This window comes from Leptonychotes weddellii, chromosome 13, assembly GCF_054177405.1.
Source record: "Leptonychotes weddellii isolate Sample4059 chromosome 13, ASM5417740v2, whole genome shotgun sequence".
In the NCBI taxonomy this organism is placed as follows: Eukaryota; Metazoa; Chordata; class Mammalia; order Carnivora; family Phocidae; genus Leptonychotes; species Leptonychotes weddellii.
Window position 1 is genome coordinate 63883255 of NC_138381.1, and position 11915 is coordinate 63895169.

The following is an 11915-nucleotide window of genomic DNA, read 5'->3' on the forward strand; positions in this document are numbered from 1 at the left end:
GTTTCTGGACAAACCCAAACGGGCCACACACAAAAGAGGAGCTTTGAAATTCAAGTCGCCCTCACACAAGGGCCCCCCCCCACCCCGAGCTGCAGGGGGAGGGAAGAGAGCCAGAGGAGGAGAACGACGGGAAACCAACACGTATTGAGAACAGATGCTAACTGGGGGCACTTTCACCTACCTGTCAAAATAATAAACGGGGTTTTCTTGTCCCCATTTTACAGATGAGGACACGGTTTCGAGGTGTCTCGCTCCAACATCACCCAGCCAGAAAGTGGTGCAACTGGATTCTAAACAGGCTTGTTGATCCCCAAACGGGCGGAAGACTTGTGTTCAAATATGGGGTGGGGGTGACACGGGAGAAGACCCCGGGAAGGTACGTGCATACTGCAAACACTGCATTCAGCAGCGTTAGTACTACTGTGGGGAAACTGGCCCACGATCGCTAAACCACGCCGGGTCCTTTGATTCCAACTGCTTCCACGGTCTCGAGACAACCGATTAAGTTGACATTTAGGAGAGGAGGTGGTGGAGTGTAGTAGAGTTAAACACACGTTTCAGAGTCAGAGGGACCCCGGGTCAAGTCCTGACTCTCCTTCCAACTGGCTGTGTGATCCCGAGCTAATCACGCTACCTCGCTGAGCCTCCGTTTCTCAGCTGGAATGCCCAATTCCCAGCCTTTCCATGGGGGTCTCCATGAGGCAGCACCCAGCAAGAAGCCTGGTAAGGGGTCACGAAATTGTAGAGGCGATGGTTATCATTCATTATCTACTCCATACCCTTGAGGACACAATGGTTCAGTTTGTCCTTCCCTTCCATGACTCATCCAGCTTCCATAGGGGCCCACCTGGACCCCAAGGGCGGGGGGTGGGAGGAGGGGACACCTGCCTCATCTGATCTGATCAGCCTGGAGAGGGACCAGAGACAGATGTCACTCTCAGCTGGCCTTTGCCTCTGCCCCCGTGTATCTCTGGCTATTGTTCTACAGAGATCCAGCTGACATATGAGCCAGGCCTCAGAGACTAGGGGAAGGATCCCCTAGGAACAAAGGACTAGCCTATAAGTTATTCACCAGCCCACTGAACTTACACAATGGACCCAATGCCCCAGAAACACCCCCCGCCCTCCGCTCAAACAGCCCAAGGGTCACCCAGGAGAGGAACCAACAGCCCCCAGACAAATAAAAGCAAATAACTAGGGATCAATACAAGACTCAGGGGCCATGCAAGTGAACTCAGCCAGGACACAGTGCGCATACTAAGCAATAATATCTTTATTAGGCCCCTACTGGCTGCAGGCACTTTATACATACTGCTTCACAGCCTTTTAAGGCAGGGATTATGATTCCCACTCTACAGATGAGGGGACTGAGGCTCAGAGGAGGGAAATTACTTCCTTACGGAAGCTGACCTAAAAAGTAGGTGACCTGGGCGGAAGCATGGATCAGATCCAGAGAAGGGACCTTAAAAGTGAAGATTAAAAAAAAAAAAAAAAAGGAAAACAACTGGCAGGTCCAACAAAAGGGAATGAGTAGAGTACGTCTTTTCCAACCTTTAACAATCACCATGCATTTTATTAAACGTATTAAATTCGTTTTTAAAATCACCCAAAATGACAAAATTCTCATTTTTAATGCAGGCATAGAGAGTGGGTCTCCTAAAGCTCGCGTAAGGAGTTACGGTTCTTTTTGGGCGCTCTGAAGACCAGCTCTCCCCCTCCCCAGCGGGGAGGAGTGGAGAGACAGGCCCCCAAAAAGCAACAAGAAGGATGCAGGGTAGATTTCAGAACCTTTCTCAACGGCAAGGGTCATCAAATAATCAAATGCAGGTGTGGCGGGGCATGTTATCTGGAAAATTCTTTCAACGTGAAATTAGTAAGAGTCAGTGCGGAATGAGTTCAATGCCACCCAAAGCTAGGCACTGGCAAAGTGTCCCAGAGGAAACCATTTTGCCCGGACTGCGACACGGTACGGCACTGCGGGGGTAGAGGTCGGGGTACTGTTCCCTCCCCCGACGGTCTGACCACCTGCTTGCGGAGTGGGAGGAAGGGTCTGAGTAAACATCCAGATGCCCAGCCCCACCCCAGTCCTGCTGACTCATCCCCTGGCCACGTGACACGGACATCTGCATACTTGAAGCAACGCCCCTAAAGTCTGAGAACCGCTGTCCTCAGGTTTCCCTGTCTGTCAAGTGGAATTATTCACCCCCGCCTCCCCACCCCCCCACTCCCCCACCCCCCACTCCCACCAAACCCAGGCGATCGCTAAGCTCCCAGATGCTCCCAAAGCGGAATGCGCTTTGGAAAGTAAAGCCCTGTGCCCAGAACCAGGGTTCTGCCCGGGGTTGGCGCTCAGTCTGGGGTCGGCACCGAGAAAAACAAAGCCTCTTCCCGCACGTTTTGTCTCTTTCTCTCCCCGCACTACTGCCTCCCTCCCTCCCCCCTTCCCCCAGCAGCAGGTGGGGGCGTTTTCCCCGCCGCGGCACTGCAGTGGGGTGTGCGCGCCAGCAATCCCCGCGCGCGCGGCAGCCGCTGGTCTGGGGCCTGGGGTGAGGGTAGGGAATCCAGGCCCCCCAGGCGTCCCCCTGCAGAGTCCCAGAAGCAATTTCTCTAGCCCAGGACCCTCCGCGGAGGGGACAGGAGATCTGGCATCTCCCTCTTCAATTTCCAGCCTCTCTAGAGTATCCTTCTCCTAGAGGACGGAGAAGAGGTGGCACGGGAGCTGGTGGGTTGAGGGCTCCCCAGACGCGTCTGGGGATATAAACTGGGCTTTAGACTCGTACATATCTGGATACAAAAATCACTGGATGTGTGACCTTGGACGTGTACCTAACCGTCTCCGGATCTCAGTGTCCTCATCTTTAAAATGGGGTTCTTACCGCCTCGTGGGACGGTTGTGGTAATGCGTGCGAAGCACTAAACATGTTGTTGGCATAAAGTAAGCTCTCTATAAACTGATGTATTATTCTTATCGTTATCATTGCCATTACTCTTCTCAAGGAAGGTGGTTTTCCTGTCTTCCCCATCCCTTTGGACCCACCCAGCATGCCGCACATCTAGAATCTGAGTCCCACCGATGGAGCCTGGGCAGGTACTGGGCGGTGGGCTCGGGATGAGGGAAGAGGGGCTCAAGCACCCCACCCCCACCCCCAGTTCCGAGACCATACGGGCTCTGTCCCAGGCTTGGCCAGTGAGCTGCCAACCCGGTGGGCTGAGAAGGTCCGGGGTCCCCTCCGGTCTGGCTGGCACCGGGGGGGGGGGGGCGGGGTGTGGAGGGTCTTTGTTCGCCCTCGGATCACGACTGAAGACCCCCACCCGCACTGGACTCCCAGCGCAGCCTCCCCTCGGTCCCCCAAGCCCCACCCAGGCCCAAGTCTTGGCCGCACCCGACAAGTGCGGGCGGCAGAAGCTCTCCATCCAGCAAATGAGGGGCACTCCGGGCAGCCTTTGCCATCCCCTGAACACACTGCATGGGACCCCGGGACCCACCCCCGACCCCGACCTCGGGGAACCGAGGCTGTTCGCGGCGCGAGGACCAGGACGCTTAGGGAGGGAGGGCTGTGAGCACGGGGCGGCGGCTTACCTCGGGTCCGCCGTTCTGCGGCGCGAGTGCAGAGGGCTCTTTGTGCCCGGGCTCACGGCGCAGAACTGGGGGAGCCCCTGCAAGCACCTCCCCTCGCAAACTCCTCCCCGCACTCGTCCGCAGCCTCCCTCCCTCCGGTCCCCCGAGCACAGCCGGCGTAGTCTTTGTAAGCTGCTGCAGCGCCCATGAAATTTTAATGCGGGAGCTGCTGGCGGGCGGAGGCGCCCCACCCCCGGCCCGCTCGTCGGCCCCCCTCGCGCCTCCGCCGCCCCCCCCGGCTGCAAACCCCGCGACCACCCCTCGCCCCCTCCCCCCCGGGGGTCCGGGCCCGCGAGCGGGGCAGGGGGGAGAGCGCGCCGCCACCCCCGCGGCACAAAGGGGCGAGCCGGGCGTTCCGCATCCCCGCCCGCGGCGCTGCCATGGCAACGCTTGCGCGGCTGGACTCGGCCCGGGGCGCGCGGATGGAGAGGTGCACGCGACCGCGGGCCCGGGAACCCAAGCCCGGAGCCCCGCGTAATGGGAGGACCCAGGACCCCGGTCCTGGAGCACCAGGTGCTTCACCCGCGTGGTCTCCGAGTATGCCTCGCAGTTAATCCCGCTAGATGGGTCCGCGCTTATGGTAGAGTCAAGACTCCGACCCCTGCCCATGGCTTCATGCCCTTGTGTGTGCCCCACCACCCCTTGGCCTAACCGCTTCTATAGGTTTGGGCTTTTATTTTTTGAACAGCCCTCTGCTTAGTACCTACTTCTGCGAAGAGTAGCGATGCTAGAAAACGGTCCTAGACCCGGAGCGTCAACATCACTTGGGAACTTGGGAGAAGTGCAAATTCTCAGGTCTCACCCCAGCGCTACTGGGTGGAAAACTCGGGGGTGGGGGCCGGAGACCTGTATTTGAGCACATCCTCTAGGGGATTCTGATGCACATTCAAGCTTGGGCACCACTGTGCTAGACTGTTCCACTGGCCTCTCTAACCAGCCTGTCCTGGGGTTCAATTTCAGCTTTGTCCACGTCCCTTAGCAGATGACCTTGGACACAACGTTTCTGAGACTCGGTTTCCTAGCCCATAAAGTAGAGGTAATGATGGAATCCACCTCATAGGGTTATGTGGATTAAATGTGGAAATGCGTGGGAGAGGCGTGCTTAGCACAGTGCCCGGCACTTAACAAAGGCTCAAAACACAATTTTTATTATTATAATGCTATGGCATTCATTTAATTTTTACACTTCTGTGTATGTCATTTATAATCTTCATTGCTCAGATAAGGACACTGAGACTCAGAGAAGCTCTGAGAGCTGCCCACAACCACAATAGGGGACCCCGGCGGGATCTGAACTGACCACTCCAGGTTCCAAGTTTACTGGTTGTCTTCCATATTGTCCATCTCCTCCTGGGACACCACCTCACGCCCGATTTGTTCTTCAGGAAATCCAAATCCCATTCAACAAACCTACAGCACTTCTCCAATGTGCGCAGCCCAAGGACATTGCAGGAACCCTAAAGATCCCAGGGGAGGTCCCAGATACTGCCCCCGCCCTAGCAGAGCTAGCAGTCCTGCCCGGGAAGTAGGACTCACATGAAACAGCTAGAGAAAAGGCAAGATGGGGTGTGGTCACAGCATTGCCCAGAAGACACAGCCAAAATATTGCAATTACCAGCTCTACCACTTTCCCCTGGATCACCAGACCACAAACAAAAAGGAAGACTTATTTAAAGTATTCCCAAGCCACCCTGTTTTGTAATCTGTCCTCAAATTCTCCTGAGTATCAGCCTATCATTTCCAATATCCATTTGGATAAAAAACTCAAGGCACTTGTCTGCTCCCAGATTTTCAACACTTCTCCTTTTCCCTGGGGCTTCTTAAAGATGAACAATAATGAACCCGTGGTCCTATTTCCAAGTATCTTTTGTTCTAGGGATAACCTTTCAAGGAGAGCATTGAGAGAAAGGGTTGGGGGTGAGGGGGGCAGGCAAAAGAAATGATCATGAGAAGCTAGTGGGGGCTCACTGTGAGGGGACCATGTCCAACTCAGGTGGACTCAGGGTGAGCCATAAACTGAGTACCAGAAGGAGGGGCCAGACCCCATATCCAGCAGACACCAAAACCAGCCTGAACCCACCTGGCTGTCCTCTGCCCCAGTCCTATAACACAGCACATTTCTTTTTTTTTTTTTTTTTTTTAAAGATTTTATTTATTTATCTGAGACAGAGAGAATGAGAGACAGAGAGCATGAGAGGGAGGAGGGTCAGAGGGAGAAGCAGACTCCCTGCCGAACAGGGAGCCCGATGCGGGACTCGATCCCGGGACTCCAGGATCATGACCTGAGCCGAAGGCAGTCGCTTAACCAACTGAGCCACCCAGGCGCCCCTTTTTTTTTTTTTTTTTAAAGATTTTATTTATTTATCTGAGACAGAGAGAATGAGAGACAGAGAGCATGAGAGGCAGCACATTTCTTGATCGTGGGGAGCCCAAACTAGCTCTCCTCTTTTGGTCCACCTGTTGAGTGCCTTTGTGGTAGGCAAAACTCCTTCATTTTCCTGGGGAGGTTTAGAAACCCACAATGCTTCCTCATCCTGCAGGCTCGGGGCACTTAGTACCGCTAGTTTGATAGCTACATGTAACACCCTTCTTGTCTCCCCATCAAAGTAACTCTGACTCTCACCTTATCCTGTGGGGAGGCCCCAGACATTGCAGAGCACACCCCAAAATGGTAAATGTCATCCTCACCCCGTCCTGCCAGGAACTCGTCTTCCAGGTGACATTTACAGAGCTAACTCGGGCCCCAAGAGCCCACAAGCAGATAAGAACACCAGATGGAACCCCAAAGAGAAGTGTCAACGTTCTCTCTTCTGCCTCTCTTGAAAATGGCCTGAGCCTCTTACGATGGAGCATTGGTTGCCACAGCAACAGGAGGAGGCGCCATCATACATCTCAGAAGATCCACTTGAGAATAAACTTTACTCTTTTAAACTGGACCAGGCAGCTCACCCATTCCCACCAGGATGTGCAAACAAGATTGTCTTTGGCTCATGACACTGCCTGCCACTCAGCCCGAGTTCCAGGGGAATTCTGTCACTGGTAACATGTCCAGAAGGGGACGGTGGGGGACGCAGTTTTCTCTTTATCCCTAAAGCAGCCCCTGGAGAAACCGGGGTGGCCCCAGAGGTCACGGTTCCAGTTGTGACTCTGTGATCGGTACATTGGGTACTGCTGAGCACTCATGTACCCTACCATGCTTGTTGGATTTTTTAGTTGAAACACACATAATATAAAACTAACCACTTTAGGCGCCTGGGTGGCTCAGTCGTTAAGCGTCTGCCTTCAGCTCAGGTCATGATCCCAGGGTCCTGGGATCGAACCCCACATCGGGCTCCCTGCTCTGCGGGAAGCCTGCTTCTCCCTCTCCCACTCCCCCTGCTTGTGTTCCTGCTCTTGATATCTCTCTGTGTGTCAAATAAATAATAAATAAAATCTTAAAAAAAAAAAAAACTAACCATTTTATTTTCTTGTCTTGTAAATATTTTTTTCATTTTTTTCACCATGATAAGTGTACGCTTTAGTTCCCACCCCCTATTTTCCTCATCCCTGCACCCCACCCCTCTGGTAACCAGCAGTTTGTCTTCTATAGCTAAGAGTCTGTTTCTTGGCTTCCCTCTCTCTCTCTCTCACACACACATACACACTTTTTTCCCTTGCTTGTTTTGTTTCTTAAATTCCACTTATGAGTGAGATCATATGGTATTTGTCTTTCTCTGACTTATTTCACTTAGCATTATATACTCTAGCTCTATCCCTGTTGTTGCAAATGGCAAGATCTCATTCTTTTGGATGGCTGAATAATATTCCATTGTATTTAGATACCATATCTTCTTTATCCATTCATCAGTAGATGGACATGGGCTTTTTCCATAGTTGGGCTATTGTAAATAATGCTGGTAGTAACAAAGGAGTGCATGTATCCCCTTGAATTAGAGTTTTTGTATTTGGGGGGTAAATACCTAGTAGTGTGATTCCTGGATCATAGGGTAGTTCTAGTTTTAATTTTTTGAGGAACCTCCATGTTGTTTTCCACAGAGGCTGCCCCAGTTTGCATTCCCACCAACAGTGCACCAGTGTTCCTTTTTCTCCACATCCTGGCCAACATCTGTTGTAGCCTATGTTTCTGGTTTTAGCCATCCTGACAGGTGTGAAGTGATATATCTCATTGTGGTTTTGATTTGCACTTCCCTGATCATGAGGGGTGGTGAGCACGTTTTCATGCGTCTGTTGGCTATCTGGATGTCTTCTTTGGAGAAATGTCTGTTCATGCCTTCTGCCCATTTTAATTGGACTATTTGTTTTTTGGGTGTTGAGCTGTATCAGTTCTTTATGTATTTTGGAGACTAACCCTTTATTGGATACGTCATTTGTAAGTATCTTCTCCCACTCAGTAAGTTGCCTTTTAGTTGTATTGATTGTTTCCTTCACTGTGCAGAAGCTTACAACATTCACAGTGTGCACCCACCACCTCTGTCTAGTTCCAAAACACATTCATCACCCTAAAATATCCCCCACCCATTAAGCAGTTACTCCCCGTCATCCCCTTCCCCCAGCTGCTGGCAACCACTAATCTGCTTTCTGTCTTTATGGATTTACCTATTCTGGTAACTTTCTATAAATGGAGTCATACAGTATTTATCTTTGGGTTCCAGGCTGTTCCACCCAGCATAATGCTTTTGTTGTTTATCCATGCTGTAGTATGTGCTAGTGTATTCCATTCCTTTTCGTGGCTGAATACTATTCCATCATATGACTGTAATACAATTTGCTTACCCATTCATCTGGATTTGCGTGGTTTCCATCTTTTGGGGGCTGTGAATCGTGCCGCTGTGACCATGAGTGCACAAGGATTTGTTGGAGACTCTCGCCAATTTTTTGGGAAATACACCTCTCTGTACCTCATTCCTTTTTATACTGTCCCAAAGCATGTGGTCAGGGGGTTCTAGAGTTAGTGACAAGGTGGGCTTCTTTACCTTGTTACCTAAACTAGTCACACAGACCCCACCACCACCAGCACCAACACTGGCGTCACCTCTCTGCTTGGCCACACCTGTCACGCCTGCTGAGGAAGGTCTGTGGGAAAAGATTCAGTCTGCCCTCAAACCATGTTATTGACCAAGACTGTGTGCATCCATCACGACATTTGGGGAGCTCCTCTCTGACAGTTGTTCCCTGAGCAAGCAGCTCCCTGTCCCATCCAGATAGAAAATTCCATTTTGACTCATCAAAGCAGCCATCCCCACCCGGGGCGAGGGTGGGGCTCCCTGAATTCAGGGGGAGGCATTTCACAGCAGAGGAGAGTTGCATTTGGTAGGTCCCAGAAAGAATGTGCCTTTCAACAATTCCCCACAGCCACCACATTCTCCTGCCCCCTGGAATCACCTTCAGATGCAATGAACTGGACCCCTTGCCCACTTTCTTGACACTGTTCCAAGTGCTTTATCCACATTCCCGCCTAACACCCTCTGAAGGAGTGTTGATATCATCTGATAAAGAAAGTGAGGCTCAGAGAGGGGAAGTGACTTACCCAAGGTCAGCCAGCTAGAAAGTGGTGAAGCTGAGATTGACACCCAGCACAGTCTGATTCCAAAATCTGCACTCAGAATCTCTAAAAAGCCCATCTGCATTCACGCTCACCCCATCTTTCCCCTGGGAAGGATGTGCCTTCCCCACAGCCAGCTGAACAATGACCCTGCCACCTTGCTGGGGTCCCTCTGGAGTCCATTCACCTGCCCTGGCATGCACAGCAGTGGTTAATCTCTGGCTCAGTCCCAGAGGGACATCACTGGTTCAGGATCATTGCCATGGAAGACTAGAGTTCAGTGTTCTTCGGGGTCTTACCTCTGTCCTAGCCCCATTGGCTGCCTTAATATATCCCCCATGGATAAGGCATAGACATATGTATTAGCCTGGACTATCCCAGACCCTGAGACAGGAATTCAAGTGCAAGTAGCTTATCTGGGAGATGATCCAAGAAGCATTAGTTAGGGACAGTGAAGAGAAGAAAGCCAGCATAGGTGCATTACGGAGTGTCTTAGTCTGTTGTGACTGCCATAAAGAAATACCATAGATTAGGTGGTTTACAAACGAGATTTCCTCCTCTCACTGTTCTGGAGGCTGGAAGTCCAAGGTCAAGGTGCAGTCAGGGTTGCTTTCTCCTGAGGCCTCTCTCTTTGGCCTCTCTCCATGCTGTCTTCCTGCTGCATCCTCACATGGTCTTTCCTCTGTGCACGTGAACCCCATCTCTTCCTCTTCTTATAGGGACTTCAGTCCTATCGGATTAAGACCCCACTCTTATGACCACATTCAATCTTAACAACCCCCGTAAAAGACCCATCTCCAAATACAGTCACCTTGGGGATTAGGGCTTCAATATATGAATTTGGGTGGGGGAGGGACACAAGTCAGTCCATAACAATGAGCTAGCTGTTGTGGGCAACTAGGGCTCCGTCCTGCTGAGGTCCTCTGGGAGACTGAGTGGGACACACCTGAGCCATCCCACTTGAGGTTAAGGACGCCGGGGTAGCTAACTACCAACTCTTACCTGTCATGGTTAAAGGACGCTCCTTGTGCATCAACCTCTCTCTACCTCCAAGCTGCCCTCAAAGTAGACCAACCATGTGCCCTTGGCCAGAGAAATCATCAGGGAGTCACCGGGGCCTGAAGTACAAAGCCGCCAGCATGCCTGGGCATGGTAGGTATCGAGAGGACATCCACCATTCCCCCATCACCCACCCACGGCACAATCCCACCTAGCAGAGCCCACGCTGGGCCCAACAAACCTCCCCGGTCTGAGAAGCTTCCACCCACTATGTGCCAACCTGGCCTAGTCTGGGGCAGAGATAAGCCACTTTGCAAGTAGAAGTCAGTACGACCAATGCCATAATGAAGGAAGGTCGAGGAGGGCGCCTGGGTGGCTCAGTTGGTTAAGCGACTGCCTTCGGCTCAGGTCATGATCCTGGAGTCCCGGGATCGAGTCCCACGTCGGGCTCCCTGCTCAGCAGGGAGTCTGCCTCTCTCTCTGACCCTCCCCCCTCTCATGCTCTCTATCTCATTCTCTCTCTCAAATAAATAAATAAAATCTTTAAAAAAAAAAAAGTTAACATGAAGGAAGGTCGAGGAGCTAATGGGAATAAATGGGAGTGACCCACCTACCCTTTGAGATCAAGAAAAGGCTAAGCAAGTGCCAGATGCTGTACCAGGTACTGAGAACTGAAAAATCACAGAATAAGTGCGTCACAAGAATAACTCTATCAATCACTATTATTTTCAGGATCTTTTCAGTTTCGAGTAGCAGAATCGAGTCCACAGCTATACTGGTTTCAGGCACAGCTGGATCCAGGTGTCCAAACAATACCACCAGGCATCTGTCTTTCCCCAGCTGTCTACAGAAGCAACGAAGAGCCCACCAGGGACTGCCAGACCCTCTTGTCAACTCACTCTTTGCCTTGTTTGTTTTCTCTGCCTTCCTGTCAGCCAAGACATGGACACCCATCCGGCAGACCTGAGTTTGAATCTCACTTCCGCCTCTTACTCACCATGTGACTTTGAGCAAGGAACTTCACCCCTCTGGGCCTCAGTAAATTCCGTAAAATGGGAATCACATCACCTCTTTCGGAGGGCTTTTGGGAGAATTCAGTGACCTGAGTGTGGAAAACACATGGCCCACTAACGGGCTCAATAAATCCTGGCTCTCTCTTTCTCTCTCTGTTGGAAGGGCTGCTGGAGACTCTCCATCGCCTGGAGCTTCCAACTCCTGGGAGGTCATTCGAAGGGGGCCTTCAGAACTCCACAGACCCCAACACTGTCTGCAGAGTGGATAGCTAGTAAGTCCTGTCCGCGGATGTCCTTGGCCTTTTCCCCGTGTGCGAACATGCTGTTGAATTGACTAAACACAGGCCAGCATCGACCCCACCCCACATTCATGGTTGCTTCCTTTATCATCCTCAGGACCTGAGTGTATCCTTGACTTTGTGGAGTCCACGAGCTATTTTCCTTTCAGAAGGAGTCTGATGGGACTGGCAGAGTTCGGGGCCCACGGGTCTCCCCCAACCTCTTCATACACAGTGCCCAGAGCAAGGAAACAAGGAGGCCTTGCCCAAGGTCAAGGGAGACTTCCCTGCTCCTGCACCCCTTGTTCTGCGTCTGGCTGCCTCTGCCTCTGCCTGGGGGCCTCTCCTTTGTCTCCAGCATGTGTGTGCCCTGTGGGCATGCCCCGTGTGCGTGTGCGCTGCATCCTGGTCCTGCATCCCCACTGCTTCTTTGTCTTGGCTTTTGTGTCCAGACAACAGAGAAG

The 11915-nt window shown here is 52.0% G+C and overlaps 1 long non-coding RNA gene across 1 annotated transcript in view; it reads right to left on the reverse strand.

The window, feature by feature from the left end:
• The window catches only part of LOC115942593 (uncharacterized), a 15547-nt gene extending 11910 nt beyond the window's left edge, over positions 1 to 3637 (reverse strand). Inside the window, exon 1 of the long non-coding RNA XR_004077229.2 lies at positions 3581 to 3637. This is a non-coding gene — a long non-coding RNA (uncharacterized LOC115942593). The remainder of the gene's footprint in view (positions 1 to 3580) is intronic.
• Between the last annotated feature and the right edge of the window lie 8278 nt (positions 3638 to 11915).